The sequence below is a fragment of the Podarcis pityusensis genome, assembly GCF_964106645.2.
Source record: "Podarcis pityusensis genome assembly, chromosome: 9".
Lineage (NCBI taxonomy): Eukaryota > Metazoa > Chordata > Lepidosauria > Squamata > Lacertidae > Podarcis > Podarcis pityusensis.
Window position 1 is genome coordinate 73,296,286 of NC_138034.1, and position 12,948 is coordinate 73,309,233.

Below are 12,948 nucleotides of genomic sequence, written 5' to 3' on the forward strand. Positions count from 1 at the left end.
ATAGGTGTTTATTTCCTTGACATCTGATGGGAAGGTGTTCCACAGGGCAGGAGCCACCACCGATAAGGCCCTCTGCCTGGTTCCCTGCAATCTCACTTCTCACAGCATCAAACATTAAAAACTTCCCTAAACAGGGCTGCCTTCAGATGTCTTCTAAAAGTCAGATAGTTGTTTATTTCCTTGACAACTGACGGGAGGGCGTTCCACAGGGCGGGCACCATGACTGAGAAGGCCCTCTGCCTGGTTCGCTGTAACTTGGCTTCTTGTAGCGAAGGAACCACCAGAAGACCCTCGGAGGTGGACCTCAGTGTCCGGGCTGAACGATGGTCATGGAGACGCTCCTTCAGGTCTACTCCATGAATTTGTCTGCTCCTCTTCTAAAGCTATCTAGGTTGTTGGGTATCACTGCCCCCTGTGGGAGGGTGCTGTGTTAAGAAGTTCCTTCTTTTATCTGTCCTGAATCTTCCAACATTCAGCTTCATTGGAGCTCCATGAATTATCATGTGCTTCTCAAACAGTCAGACTTTATTCAGTAATGCATTACAGGACAGAGTCTAGAGAGTCTGCAAGAGCTTTGCATTAGGACATATACTATATAGACAAAATACATGCCATCTTGGATGTTCCATCCTCTCAACCATCTTCTCTCATCCCATCGCCCCACCATCTCTCATTCAACCAAAGTCCTTGGAAACACTCAACCTAATTTTCTATCTGTGTGCACAGAGCCCTCCTGGATTTTCACTTTAACATTCAGCTGTGAGGCTCCTCCTTAACTGGCTCCTACTACCTTTGTGGTCAGGATGTATTCTTGCAAATGTGATGCTGACCTCACTGATAATGCACCTAACATTATCAGCTCCAAAGTTAAATTTCAAGTGCTTTAACCGTGTTGAAATAGCATGATTGTCTAGGCAGGCAGAGATACCACTATTGTCTAAATTCCACAGAACGCCATTCATCTAATATGGAAATCAAAAACTGAACTTAGATCTCTTGGGAGCAAATTTGCTTCAGCCCTCTCCCCTGCCCATTATCAGGGAAAGGGAGGTGTAGAACATAGTCAAAGAGACAATGTTGAGGACTAGAAACCTAAAATGGCTGCAGAGGATGACTGAGGAAAGCGAACCTTCCATATTTTCATTTGGAAATCTTTCCTTCGACTACTGCCCTTTTTCTTTGATAGACGGCATAGGTAACGAGGGTCCCCCTATCTGTTACAGGACATAAAATTCCTCTGTAGAGTCCACCTGGCTTGCTTGATCGAAAGAGGCAATTTCAGCTGGAGCTGAAAGCTCTTTCCTGAATCAGTGACTCACGATGTCCTATAAAACACACACTAAAATGTCATAATGACCTATTGCTATTATTCCTTCCCTAAATTTTACTGGTGTGGGGGGAGGGAAGGGGGTGGGGTCTGGAGAAGCTGCTTTGAAGGACTTGTCCCGCAGATCTTTGTTTACTCTTATACATTATGGGAAGCGGCGTGGGAGCTGTTTGACCGTGGCTTTGCCCCGTGGCACTGCCACATCATTTGAAAGACCCAGCATTATGTGGCCAAGACAGGGGGACAAGGGAGGTTCTGATTTTGCAGAGCCTCTCCATCCCATCATTTGTCATGGGCTCAGAGCGAGGATGGACAGGAGCCTCAGAGGCACAGAAGTCGAAGCTGACAGGCTACAGACAGTTGTCAGTCATCTGATTTCTACATGTCTCCTTTTGAGTTGCCTTCAATTTGTCATATTTGATCTACCGAGGTTAAGAGGATATTTTGCTTAGCTGCTCCCTGTGTTTTACATCGTGGGATTCCCTTTGTATTTCTGCAGCCGATTTTTGCATGCAGCATTTATTTTGATGCTAAAGAGGATGATCTGTTGAATTGTTATTTGCATTTTCACAAAATGTGGAATTTTTATTTTTTATTTGGCATATGTCTTGTATTTAGGATCCTTAAACTGCTTAGAGATTTGCTAAAACAGAAGGCGTATATTAATTTCCCAAATACTAATACTAGTGCTGCTAATGACAACAATATAAGCAGACTGGAGTCAGGGTTATGTGAATCTTTGTATATTTCTGTAACAGGCCCATGGGTATAATTAAACACACACATGCAGTACTTCCAAATGGACTGCAAGCTATTTATAGCTAACCACGCTAGGCTGCCACGCAGTGATATTGTCTTTCACTCAGGCAGCATCTTTCTGAGAACACCTGCAAAAGAAACTACCTGTCTGGAGAAGCCCCCAGTACTCCAGAGCATTTGAATCTCCACTTTCCTAAGTGCCTCTGGCCCTGGTTCAAAAAGCTAGTTGGCTGGCTATTATTTCCTGCTTATCCCTTTAGGATGCAAAAATGTAGGACCGTGGCCCTTTCCCAGAAACTACTCCCATTTATTATAAAGAGGCAGAGATAACACAGAGAGTTTTAGATACGTTTTCCATTCACAATTTTTGTTTGTTTATTTGTTTAGTCGTGTCTGACTCTTCATGACCCCATGGACCAAAGGGGTTGTTTTGTGCTTGTTAGTGCAGCGCTTTGGTTTTTTAGATATTGAGAGATAAGCCAAGCTTTCTGTAAGCTTCTGCATAGATATTTAGGATGGTTTGGAGGTCATCTTCTGAGTCTGCACACACTACGTTGTCATCAGCATTTTTGTTGTTGTTTAGTCGTTTAGTCGTGTCCGACTCTTCGTGACCCCCTGGACCAGATCACGCCAGGCACTCCTGTCTTCCACTGCCTCCCGCAGTTTGGTCAAACTCATGCTGGTAGCTTCGAGAACACTGTCCAACCATCTTGTCCTCTGTCGTCCCCTTCTCCTTGTGCCCTCCATCTTTCCGAACATCAGGGTCTTTTCCAGGGAGTCTTCTCTTCTCATGAGGTGCCTAAAGTCTTGGAGCCTCAGCTTCAGGATCTGTCCTTCCAGTGAGCACTCAGGGCTGATTTCCTTCAGAATGGAGAGGTTTGATCTTCTTGCAGTCCATGGGGCTCTCAAGAGTCTCCTCCAGCCCCATAATTCAAAAGTATCAATTCTTTGGGGATCAGCCTTCTTTATGGTCCAGCTCTCACTTCCATACATCACTGCTGGGAAAAACCATAGCTTTAACTATAGGGACCTTTGTCGGCAAGGTGATTCACAATTTATGTGGAGTCAATATATCTGGGACTTGCCTTTCTCTGTCATCACATGAGATGCCAGCCTCAGTTTCTGTAGACTGGTAAATTGGGCGGTGACGGGGGGGGGGGGCAGAGGAAGCTGCACTCTTGACAGCCAAGGAATTGAGAGCAAATTCAATTGGTCCGTAATGCAAGATCATCCCAGTAACCGGAGAATGTCTAATAGGTGGCTGAAGGCAGACTCAGGGCAGGCGGTGGCTGAGTGTGTGTTTGTGCTGGCCTTTGGGAAATGTGGGATGTGAAACACAAGAGCAGTCAAGTACAACATTCCTAGAGTGAACATGTTTACACATGGGGAGGAATGTTTGTCCAGCCAGCAGGTCAACTTCCTGTTTCCTTCTGGGCTGGGACAGACTTCCTCAGCATGTAACTAGAGGTGGGCGTGTCCTCACCTGTGCAGGTAACAACAAAAGCACAGGGCAGGGCAGCCATCTCGCTCTCTGTGACTACATGCATTGAAGAAGCAACATCTGCTTAGCCAGAAATGCCCTCTTGGCTTCCAGCCAAGAGAGGACAAAGGGACTGTCTTCTAATGAGATAGTTTCTAGGTATATGTTACTTTTCTAAGCTAAGTCTGCCTTCTGGGATCCTATTGTGAACCGAATGATGTGTGAGTAAACCTTTTTATACATGCATGGTGAAATTGAGAAGTCTCTCTTGCTGGGTTTGATTTTCTTGGCTACTTTATGTCAGTGGTTCCCAAACTGGGTGGTAATGCCATTGACAGAGGGGATTATTTAGGGGGCTGTGTGTGCCAGAAGTGTAAATGACCATCAGACTTTGAAAAGCTGGTATCACTGTAACAAGTTCATCAGTTTTGTTGAATTAACTAAACTGCTTTAACTGGATTTTGAATAAATTTGCAATTAATTGGTGCTTTAACTGGATTTTGAATAAAGTTGCAATTAATTGGTGCTGTAACTGGATTTTGAATAAATTTGCAGTTAATTGGTACAATTAATTGAATTTCATTGTGTGATTGTCTTCCTTAGCAGGTCAGGCAAACCACTCTTCTGAATAATGCTTTCTTTATCGTAGGGTGTGTCTGTGTGTGTGCTGGGGATGAGTTTATGGAATCAAGTGGCTTGGAAATTTGGGGAACCACTGCATTAATCTTTTAAGGTGTCACAAAACCCTTTGCTCTTTTTTGCTACAACTCACCCTGACTGCGGCATCTCTGCAAGATCTCTAAAGGCCAAACTGCTTTTTTTGGGTAGAGACGTGTTTCCCCCTGCAGAGCTAATAGCAGCTTTTGGGGAAACGAGGTGGGGGAATCCAGGAAATGTCACTAAAAGAGAGATTTAAACACCCACCCCCACTTTCCTGGTCTTCAAGGCAGCCACGTGGAGCTGTAAATTAGTAAAGACAACCATCTCCCCCCCAAACCCCCCCCAAATATGCACATATTCTTTTTCTGTCTGCCTGAAACATCTGCCAAACAATTTCAGTGGTGAACCCAAGGCTTAGCCTTATGCACCAAAGCCTAGAGCTTTTTCTTTGAGTCCCTGATATAATGCAGTTATGAGTATGGTGTGTGTGTGTCAGTGTGTACGAAACCCTGGGCCCCTTGCAAAGCTGTGATGTGGGACCTGCGAGGCTGAAATATATGACCTGGAACCTGTTGAGCAGGTCAGGCAAGTCCCATAGCCGCTCAGCTAAGTACCAACACCTGCAACTTTAGTGACTTCCTCATATCCCCCTGGTTGAATTTCAGTGTACAGTGGTACCTTGGGTTAAGTACTTAATTCTTTCCGGAGGTCCGTACTTAACCTGAACCTGTTCTTAACCTGAAGCACCACTTTAGCTAATGGGGCCTCCTGCTGCTGCCGCGCCGCCGGAGCACAATTTCTGTTCTCATCCTGAAGCAAAGTTCTTAACCTGAAGCACTATTTCTGGGTTAGCAGAGTCTGTAGCCTGAAGCGTATGTAACCTGAAGCGTATGTAACCTGAGGGACCACTGTATATCATTTTAACGGTTTTCCAAAACCACCATTCTTATAAAATTAACGTAGTCACTTAACATCTTTTTTTCCCCTTTCCGATTCTGTATTAAACATATTAATTCATCCTATTACCTGATTATGTCCTAAGCCTATCTGTTATTTGCAAGCTTCTCCAATTAATTTAACTAAACATACTTTACTAAACAGTCTTTAAATTTCGTCCTTTCTACCTGGTAATCCTCCTCAACAATGTTTCCAAGTTTGGTTTAAATACGGTTGAGATTTATGTTTGTTTGTCTATTTGTGTGTTTGTTTAAAAAATCTTTGGAAAATTAATAACAAAATTTTTGGGGGAAACCACACCTGCAACTTTAAAAAGTGAGCTCTGTTGCCATAGAAACCAATGGGTGGGCCTTTCCCCTCCCAACCTCACCTGGCTGGTAGGGAGAGAGCAGGGAGTCAGCTGACGCTGGAAGATGGTTAATGCTCTTGGTTGTGTCTGAAGCTTTGATTTGAGGTATTCCCTGCAAGCCTGATGGGGAAGCCAGATGGATTGTTCATGCTGTGAGTCCTTTCATTCTGTGCTCAGTTTGTATCTGCAGCCCTTTCAACCTGTGCTCAGTTTGCATCAACCGTACGGTCTGCAGCACGATTGCAGGGGTTCGTTTCCAAAGGCAGATATCCACAAAAACACCTATACTTGAAAGACTCCTTTGCAACTGCCGTGCTTTTAAGCTCTCTGCCTTGCTCACTGGGGACAGCTCATTCAGTGTGCTGGCTCTGGGACGCTCTCACAAGATCTTGCGGGGCTGTCTGAATTCTTGTGCGATCCCGCAGAGCTGTCCCCAGTTGCTTCCAGAGCTGGCTCACAGAGAGGGTTTTGCCTGGTAATCAGGGCAGAGAGCTCAAAAGCTCGTTTTGCCTTGGGGAAAAATTGTCTGCATTTAATTTGTGCAATTCCAACCAGCCCGCCTTCAGCCAGGCAAGGCTGAAATCAAACAAGTTAAATGTGCGTAAGATACAATCGTACAGTGGATGTCCCAATAAATCCATAAATCACAGTTTCCACTGACTGGACCCTCAGTAAAAGCCCAGAATCCCTGAAGTCTCTTGCTATTCAGAGATTGACCACGTAAATACTTCTTTTAAAAAAATGGAAGTTGATTTTTGGAAAAAACAAAAGCATTTTGTGAAGACGGGGTTTCAATGAATATCTAAGGGGTAGATAGATAGATAGATAGATAGATAGAGATAGAGATAGAACTTTATTCGCATTAGCCAATGGCCATAGCAACAGTAAAACATTACAGTATACACAGAAAAGGAAATTTGATATAAGAGCACAATTTAAAGTCCTGAATCAGCCATCAGTTAGTGGCCCTTATTCTGATTGCCCCTTCTATGAACCCAGCAACCTTTGCTGTTATCTGCTCATTTTGATCTGATAGAAAAATGGACATTGTGGCAGTGGTTGAGTGCCCTGGGATGGTTAGTACGAGTGGGGTGATGATCTCGTTCCTCAGGTCTTTGTAGAGAGTGCAAGACAGGAGGACGTGTGCCGCTGTTTCGGTGCTGCCATCTCCACAGGGGCAAAGACGTTTTTCAGGAATCGACCCTCAAGTACCGCAGATGGCAAAGCATCCAGTCTTGCAAGTGTAAAAGCACGTCTGTATTTTGGGATCATGTTTGTGCGGATATGGGGCCAGAGAATCAAAATGGAGAGGTGGAAAATGAACATACCAAGGGCAGAATTTCCTTATAGTGGCCAGGTTGTTCTGATGCTCAATATCTTTTAGACATTGACCAATTGTTTGCTTTAGTAGGGGCCATAGTGAGTAGGTGTTGTGGGGATAGGCCACTAGAGAGAAGTTTTTGATAGACAGTTTTAAGCCAGGCACTTTTATGGGAGTCTTGAAGTACTAGGGATAGTAAACCGGGAGGGTTTGAGTTTAGGCAGAGCCAGAAGTTAAAAAGTTCTTTGCCAAGTCCGTACTTCTACTGAAGGGAGACCTGCCTCCAGTCTCAATGATGGGTTTGGGATGTATGGTGGTACAGAAAAAATCTGCCTTAGAAACTTTGATTGAACAGCATCCAAAGTGCCAAGGTGGTTACCAGTCCAAATCTGAGCCCCGTATAGTAGCCCCATATATCTAAGGGAGCTTCTGTTTCTCAACAAAACTTTGACAACATCTCTAAGACACAGATGCAGCACTACCGTAGTGGAAATAAAGGAACTCTGGGCTTCACGAAGGTACGGCTGGTATCAACGACAAAAGATAATTTGGGTCCTACAATTTATGTCATAGTGTAAACCAGAGTTTCCGAATTACCGGTCTACTTTATTCTCCGACACTCCTCCATCCCTTCTTCCCCATTTACAGACACATACATCTTAATAACTTGTACTCCATCAATTTTTGGATGGCACTTTTATTTTTAGTGAACACCCAGTAATTTTTTCATGCGATTGGCAAGTTGAAAGGAAGAGGAGGGGGCAGGCGGGGATGTCATTGAGAAGGAACGACAAGGACAGAATCCACCAGTGAACGAGTGAAATGGGGGACAGATCAATTAACTCAGCGCCTCCAAAATTATCACAATATCCAAGCCACTGTTCCTTATGGGGTAGCCTCTTATTGCCTTTTGGGTATATTAAAAAAATAGAGCTTCTACATAAGATTTGGGGTGACAGTTGTGGTTTGCTGTTGATAGAATTATTATTATTATTATTATTATTATTATTATTATTATTATTATTAATTTTTACCCCACCTTTCCCAGTTCAGAAAACCAGGCTCAGGGCGGCTAGCAACAAATTTAAAACACTTAATTGATGCTACAAAAAACAGCATAAAATACGGTATAAAACGTGAATAACAATAAAATCAAAAATCAATTTAGGGGGAAAATCCATCTAATAAACATTAGATGATCCCCAGGGCTAGCTGGCTAAATTAGTCCCATTTGGGCCAGCGAGGAGACCAGGGGAGAATTAGCTGTGGGATCCCAGAGCGGGTCATCTTCATAAAAAGGGGAGGGGGAGGGAAGGAAGGGGAATAAAAGATCAGGCTAAGTTCAAATTGAAAGCCAGGCAGAATAGCTCTGTCTTACAGGCCCTGCGGAAGGAGGTTAAATCCTGCAGGGCCCTGGTCTCCTGGGACAGAGCATTCCACCAGGTCGGAGCCATCACTGAGAAGGCCCTGGCCCTGGTGGAGGATAGTCTGACTTCCTTAGGGCCCGGGACCTCTAAACTATGGTTATTCATGGACCTTAAGGTCCTCTGCGGGGCAGACCAGGAGAGGTGGTCCCGCATACTGGACAATTTCTGAGCACTTAGAGAATCACAGAACCGTAGAAATGGAAGGGACCCGAGAGTCATCTAGTCCAACCTTTTGTACTGCAGGAATATTTTGCCCAACATGGGGCTTGAACCCATGGCCCTGAAATTCAAAGTCTCATGCTCTACTGACCGTTGTTCCTAGATTGACTAGGAGTTGCCTGGTGTTGCTGAACCTCCAGCAAAGCTTATGAAATCAATCCTTTTGCTTCTCATCTCTCTCCCACTGATGAAGTTGGAATAGCTGCCTGCTGGTGACAATTGGGGGGGAAAGAAGTCTGATGGAATAATCAGCCTCTGAGTACCTGTTTCTGGGAATCACGGTTGGAGAGGAGCATTATTGCACCTAGGTTCAGCTTCTAGGTTTCCTGTGGGCATCCGGTTGGCCACGATGAGGACAGGATGCTAGACTATCATAGAATCATAGACCTGCGGCTTTGGAAGGGGTCCCAAAAGTCATCTTAGGCCAAGGCTCTGCAATGCAGGAATCTCAGCTAAAGAATCCATGACGATGTTAGGATATAGTTCCGTTCCACCTTTAGAAGAGGCATGTGGAGTTGTTGTATGTCACATGTCTGTTTACTTCCAGCACAGTCTGCTGGGAACTTCCGTTGTATATAGCTTTTGCCTATGCTTTTTGCTTGGACACGAAGGGAAGCAGACATGTTTTTCCTTTGTTCTAATGCTGACTAAATGCTTGTAAATATGCTTACATATGCATCTGTCCGCTACTTCTGTTGCAAAGAGTTCTTATCTCTGCTGGCTTGCGTGCTCAGTCTCTAAAGGTCTCTGAGGACTGAGTCACAGTTTTGATGCTGTTCCGAATTTGCCCGGCCGCCGGCCGGTGGGCTGAAGCCATCTGGGGGCCTGCTAATTGCCCCCGTCTCCCTGGACACATCCCAACAGACAGATGGCCATCCAAACTCTTCATAAAAACCTCAAATGAAGGAGAGTCCACAATCTTACACCATCGAGAGTCCCTTACACCATCGAACAGCTCTTACCATCAGAAAGGTCTTCCTAAGTCGGAATCTCCTTTTTAATAATTTGAATCCATTGCTTCAGGTCTTCCCTCCTGGAGCAGAAGAAAATAAGCTTGCTGCATTTCCCCATGTGACAGCCCTCCAGATATTTAAGTCTCCTCTTCTCCCGGCTAAACATACCCAGCTCCTTCAACCGTTCCTCATAAGGCTTGGCTTCTAGACCCTTGATCATCTTGGTTGCCCTCCTCTGCACACCTGTCAGCTTGTCAATATCCTCCTTAAACTGTGGTGTCCAGAACTGGACACAGGATTCCAGGATCTGACCAAGGCAGAATAGAGTGGTACTTCTGTTGATGCAGTCTAGAATCATATTGTGGCCTGATCCAGCAAGACTCTTCTTATTCTCTTAATTTGTACCACAACAGGACATTTATTGTTCAGAAGTGGACTAGCATTGGTGAGCCTTCACACTTCAGGCGGGTTCCCTGGTCTAGGACCCAATGCAGCTGTCCTCAAGCCCAGCTGCATCTCTTGAAGGAGAGTGGAGCTGTATTTGAAGCTGGTCACGTCAACCACACTCCAAGCAAGGGTTAAATGGGAGATAAAGAAGAGACCTCCATCTCTCCCTGCCTGCCCCCCCCCCGTCTGTCTGTTGACAGCCGCTTAGTACTGCTGGAAAGGGAGGTGGGCGCAGAAGTGGAGCAGGCAATTGAGACGTGGGAACATTAGCCGCATCGAGCGGGTGACCCGTGACGGCATGGCGGAGGCCTGCCTTTTGTCCCGCTCTGCCAAATATTTCTTTCGGGATTGAAATGCGCAGGAAACGTACTCCCAAATGATCGCTGTTGAGAATAGGATGGGCTGAGGGGGAAAGGAAGGCATTGTAGGTGGAGAGCAAATTACCCGGGCAATTCATCGCGCAATTTCAAGGATGTGCTGCAGGGATAATATATTCTGAGTGGTGAGAAATTTCGTTTAATTCTCTCTCTCTCTCTCTCTTTGTGGAGTGTCTTCCCCACTGTTTTGATTCACACCTTCTTCCACCTCTCTCCCTCCCCATCTTGCCTTCTTCTCCTTGACTGACTTGTAGCCTGGCCTGCCTGCAGATGTATGCCGAGAGCCAAAAGGAACGGCTACCCAAAACCCTCCTCTACAAATGTCAATGTCTAATTCTCCTCCAGACATTGCTGGCATGCTGAATATTCTTCACAAGGTTGGCGCTTCCTGGGCGACATCCATTTCATCTAGAAGCCAGGGTGATGGAGGCAGGGTGGTGTCGTGGTGACAATGTCCGACTGGAACCTGGGAGAGTTCAGGATTCAGATCCCCACTTGGCCATGAAGCTTTCACTGGGTGACCGTGGACCAGTTGCTACATCTCAGCCTAACCTGCCTTTCCGAGTTGTTGGGGGGATGAAACGAGGAGAGGGGAGAACCATGTACATCTATAACCACCTTTGCACTCTGGTGGCCTCCAACTACTCCCATAGCATGCAGGTTGCCCCAGGGAGGAGGAGGAGGAGGAGGAGGAGGAGGAGGAGAAGGAGAAGGAGAAGAAGAAGAAGAAGAAGAAGAAGAAGAAGAAGAAGAAGAGGAGTTTGGATTTGGTATCCTGCTTTATCACTACCTGAAGGAGTCTCAAAGCAGCTAACATTCTCCTTTCCCTTCCTCCCCCACAAGAAACACTCTGTGAGGTGAGTGGGGCTGAGAGACTTCAAAGAAGTGTGACTAGCCCAAGGTCACCCAGCAGCTGCATGTGGAGGAGCGGGGAAGCGAACCCGGTTCACCAGATTACGAGTCTACCGCTCTTAACCACTGCACCACACTGGCTCTCTAAGATGTTGTGAATAAGATGTTGTGGACTTTCACTTCCCTGACGGAACCTGCAATGTCAACATTCTATTGCAATATCTCAAGGTCTGCCTCTCCCCATGTGATCATCCTCAAAGGCCCTTCTTCATGTGTCTCCTCCATGAGACCCAGAGGACAGCAATACAATAATGGCCTTTTTCTGTGGTGGCTCCCCATTTGTTTGGGTGCTCTCCCCAGAGAGGCTCACCTGGTGCCTTCATTACATAACTTTAGGCATCTGGTGACAGTGTTCATCTTCTCCTAGGCCTTCAGCTGATTGAACAAGCTTTGGCCTTTTAAGCTGTGTATGTAATTGGGGGCCATTGTTTCATTTGTTGTTACGTTGTGTGTTTTCGCATTTGTATACTGTAAAAGAGAAGACTCCCTGGAAAAGACCCTCATGTTGGGAAAGGTGGAGGGCACAAGGAGAAGGGGACGACAGAGGACGAGATGGTGGGACAGTGTTCTCGAAGCTACCAGCATGAGTTTGACCAAACTGTGGGAGGCAGTGGAAGACAGGAGTGCCTGGCGTGCTCTGGTCCATGGGGTCACGAAGAGTCGGACACGACTAAATGACTAAACAACAACATACTGTAAAACACCCTCTGCGCCTTGAATGGAGGGTGCATGGAAATTCAACAAGTAAGTAAATACAGTGGTACCTCGGTCTACAAACTTAATCTGTTCCAGAAGTCCGTTCTTAAACCAAAACTGTTCTTAAACTGAGGTGCACTTTCCCTAATGAGGTCTCCCACTGCCGGTGCCCTTCCACTATTCAGATTCTGTTCTTAGACTGAGGTAAAGTTCTCAAACCGGGACACTACTTCCGGTTTTGCAGAGTTGTAAACCGAATCGTTCTGAAGCCGGACTGTTCTTAAACCGAGGTACTGCTGTAAATCACATTGTTGACACACACCTTGCACTTAAAAAAACCCAAAACCCTTTTATGAATGTTTATGAACATTCCATCACATCAGAATAGTGCAGGAGCTGTTCACCAACAACAGATGGATTGTTGGCCACCTTGCATGTTAGCGGTTAGGTATCCCAGTGTGTTGCTCCATGCTAATCAGCGCTTGTTGCCAAATATGCTAAATGTTTTGTGACTCTGTGAAAGTAGCTGAAACTCTTTTTCTCTGCAACCATCATTGCTCTTTCTGTAGCTAAGAATAGGCCGCATTTCCATTCCGCTTGGCTAGGAGGTACCTGCAAGCTCACATGTTCTTTACTTCTTAGAAAGAAAAGAAAAGACCTCTCATGAATAGCTAATTTCCTACCTGTTTCTGATCTCAAATTCAAATTCAGAAACTCACTGAACTGAGAGGGATTAGCGAGGCATCAATATTAGAATCCCAAGCAAAGCCATGATGGGCGGAGGGTTCTTTGCCCCCCAATTTGAAAGCCCGTGAAATGGGGACATGAGATGGGCTGCTTGAACGGATGCCAGCAATTCTTCCACACCTTGGGTTTTGCTTAAAGTAAAATGTCCCGGTAACTTTGAAGGATCCTGCCCGGGTAGAGCAGTCAAGGTGTTTCGAGGGATGCCCCAGAGGTTTAATAAGCAACAACCAAATTTCTTGATGTGGATGGGTGGAGGGAAGAATTTGCATTTCCTGACCTTAGAGCTGCATGTTAATATGTGCTAGGAGTATTGGCTG